Source organism: Populus euphratica, unplaced genomic scaffold (genome assembly GCF_000495115.2).
Source record: "Populus euphratica unplaced genomic scaffold, PopEup_1.0 scaffold93.1, whole genome shotgun sequence".
Classification (NCBI taxonomy): Eukaryota; Viridiplantae; Streptophyta; class Magnoliopsida; order Malpighiales; family Salicaceae; genus Populus; species Populus euphratica.
In genome coordinates, this window is record NW_011499873.1 from 1,334,532 (window position 1) to 1,337,846 (window position 3,315).

The following is a 3,315-nucleotide window of genomic DNA, read 5'->3' on the forward strand; positions in this document are numbered from 1 at the left end:
ACAACATGTTCTGAAAAAGCTCATGAAAAATATACAAGCGAACAGAGAATGGAGGGTTTCAGTCGGTTTAAAATATTCTGGTTCAACCATGTTCTTTTTATTGAGAAAAGCTGCTAAATTCCATGTGACTCTGGGATAACTAAATATCTAGTGGTTTTTCCATTACAAAAGTGGAAGGCTGCTCTCTTGATGCTTTTGCACTCAACTGAGATGGTTGAACCAGCATCTCATCATGGATTACATTTGGTATTTTTTTGAATACCAATTTGAGGTGGGAAAATGATCTCATGTGAACTATTTGTTCAGTCCCTGCTAAACTGTTTTTTTGCAATGCAGTCCCTTGAAAGATTGAGCCTTGTTTCCAAGGTTTAAAAGTCAAAACTTTTTTGCATTGTTTGTAGACCCAAAGGATTATTGGATTCCCCTGCAGCAGTTCTGCTGGAATTCTATTTTGTTCTGTGCTTGTCTTGTACTTTGATTTGGTGGCGTGTAAGAAAAACTATGATTCAATTTCTGCTTCTCCTTTTTATTAAATTTCTGCCTCTCCTTTTTCCATACATAAAACCAGAACTTTTTTATTGGGATGGTATTGGATGATTTTCAACAACTGATTTAGACACAACCAAGCACTTGAGATTTCTGTAAAAAACTCTCCTGGTTTATAGTTGCCTTGTTCTTGGGATTCAAGATTTCCTTTAAAAAATTGATTGTTTTGGCGATTGCATCATCTCATTTTGTTTGGCACGTTTACCCTCTCTCGCTGTGAAATTTAGAGTTGGTAAAAGGGTAGCCTGAGTTTTCTGCGTCTTGTATTTGAAAAGTGATCTGTTGTTTTTTTAAAGTACAAGGTTTTTTTTGTGACTGGAAAACTCATCGCCCTTGCAGTACTTTCAAATTTTCTGTGAATTCTGTACGTGAATGCATCTCTTCTTTTAGAGTTGAAAGAAACTTGAATTCCGGACAGCATGTTCTGAAAAAGCTCATGAAAAATAGACGAGCCAAAATAGAATGGAGGGTTTCAGTCGGTTTAAAATATTCTGGTTCAGCCCTATTCTTTTTATTGAGAAAAACTTCTAAATTCTTTGTGAATGTGGGATAACTAAACATCTAGTGGTTTTTCCTTTTCAATAGTGGAAGTTTGCTCTCTTGATGCTTTTGCACTCAACTGAGATGGTTGAACCAGTGTCTCATCATTGGATTAGATTTGGTATTTCTTGAATACCAATTTGAGGTGGGAAAATGATCACAGGTGAACTATTTGTTCAGTCCCTGCTAAACTGTTTTTTTTGCGCAATGCAGTCCCTTGAAAGATTGAGCCTTGTTTCGATGTTTGAAAAGTCAAAACCTTTTTGCATTGTTTGTAGACTCAGTGGATTATTGGATGCCCCTGCAGCAGTTCTGCTGGAATTCTATTTTGGTCAGTGGTTGTCTTGGGCTTTGATTTGGTTGGGCGTGGGAAAATTTATGATTCAATTTCTGCATCTCCTTTTTATTCAATTTCTGCCTCTCTTTTTTCCATACATAAAACCAGAACTGTTTTATTGGGATGGTACTGGATGATTTTCAACAACTGATTTAGACGCACGCAAGCACTTGAGATTTCTGTAAAAACACTCTCCTGCTTTATAGTTGCCTCGTCCCTTGGATTCGAGATTTCCTTGAAAAAATTGATTGTTTTGATGATTGCATCATCTCATTTTGTTTGGCACGTTTACCCTCTCTCGCTGTGAAATTTAGAGTTGGTAAAAGGGTAACACGAGTTTTCTGCTGCTTGTATTTGAAAAGTGATCTGTTGTTTTTTTAAAGTACAAGGTTTTTTTTGTGATTGGAAAACTCATCGCCCTTGCAGTACTTTCAACTTTTCTGTGAATTCTGTCCGTGAAAGCATCTCTTCTTTTAGAGTTGAAAGAAACTTGAATTCGGGACAACATGTTCTGAAAAAGCTCTTGAAAAATAGGCGAGCCAACAGAGAATGGAGGGTTTCAGTTGGTTTAAAATATTCTGGTTCAGCCCTGTTCTTTTTATTGGGAAAAGCTTCTAAATTCTATGTGAATGTGGGATAGCTAAACATCTAGTTGTTTTTCCTTTCCAAAAGCAGAAGGCTGCTGTCTTGATGCTTTTGCACTCAACTGAGATGGTTGAACCAGTGTCTCATCATTGGATTAGATTTGGTATTTCTTGAATACCAATTTGAGGTGGGAAAATGATCACAGGTGAACTATTTGTTCAGTCCCTGCTAAACTGTTTTAGCTCAATGCAGTCCCTTGAAAGGATGAGCCTTGTTTCGATGTTTGAAAAGTCAAAACCTTTTTGCATTGTTTGTAGACCCAGAGGATTATTGGATGCCCCTGCAGCAGTTATGCTGGAATTCTATTTTTGTGTGTGGTTGTCTTGGACTTTGATTTGGTTGGGCGTGAGAAAATTTATGATTCAATTTCTGCATCTCCTTTTTATTCAATTTCTGCCTCTCCTTTTCCCATACATAAAACCAGAACTGTTTTATTGGGATGGTATTGCATGATTTTCAACGACGATTTAGACGCAAGCATGCACTTGAGATTTCTGTAACAAAACTCTCCTGATTTAAAGTTGCCTTGTCCCTGGGATTCGAGATTTCCTTGAAAAAATTGATTGTTATGACAATTGCGTCATGTCATTTTGTTTGGCACCTGTACCCTCTCTCACTCTGAAATTTACAGTTGGTAAAGGGGTAGCATGAGTTTTTTGCGTCTTGTATTTGAAAAGTGATCTGTTGTTTTTTCAAAGGAAAGAGGTTTTTTTGTGACTGGAAAACTCATCGCCAATGCAGTACTTTCAACTTTTCATTGAATTTTGTGCCTGAAAGCATCTCTTGTTCTTGAATTGAAAGAAACATGAATTCAGGACAACATGTTCTGAAAAAGCTCATGAAAAATAGATGTGCGAACAGAGAATGGAGGGTTTCAGTCGGTTGAAAATATTCTGGTTCAACCCTGTTCTTTTTATTGAGAAAAGCTGCTAAATTCTATGTGAATGTGGGATAACTAAACATCCAGTGGTTTTTCCTTTTCAAAAGTAGAAGGCTGCTCTCTTGATGCTTTTGCACTCAACTGAGATGGTTGAACTGGTTTCTCATCATGGATTGCATTTGGTATTTTTTGAATAGCAATCTGAGCTTGGAAAATGATCTCACGTGAACTATTTGTTCAGTCCCTGCTAAATTGTTTTTGTGCAATGCAGTCCCTTGAAAGATTGAGCCTTGTTTCGATGGTTGAAAAGTCAACTTTTTTCATTGTTTGTAGACCCAGAGGATTATTGGATGCCCCTGCAGCAGTT

The 3,315-nt window shown here is 37.2% G+C and overlaps 1 protein-coding gene and 1 long non-coding RNA gene across 5 annotated transcripts in view; both read left to right on the forward strand.

The window, feature by feature from the left end:
• The window catches only part of LOC105127844 (uncharacterized), a 1,349-nt gene extending 955 nt beyond the window's left edge, over nucleotides 1–394 (forward strand). The window contains exon 2 of the long non-coding RNA XR_842709.1: nucleotides 6–394. This is a non-coding gene — a long non-coding RNA (uncharacterized LOC105127844). The remainder of the gene's footprint in view (nucleotides 1–5) is intronic.
• The window catches only part of LOC105127846 (ubiquitin-fold modifier 1-like), a 10,327-nt gene that overhangs the window by 3,951 nt on the left and 3,061 nt on the right, over nucleotides 1–3,315 (forward strand). The gene's annotated exons all lie outside the window — the stretch shown is intronic.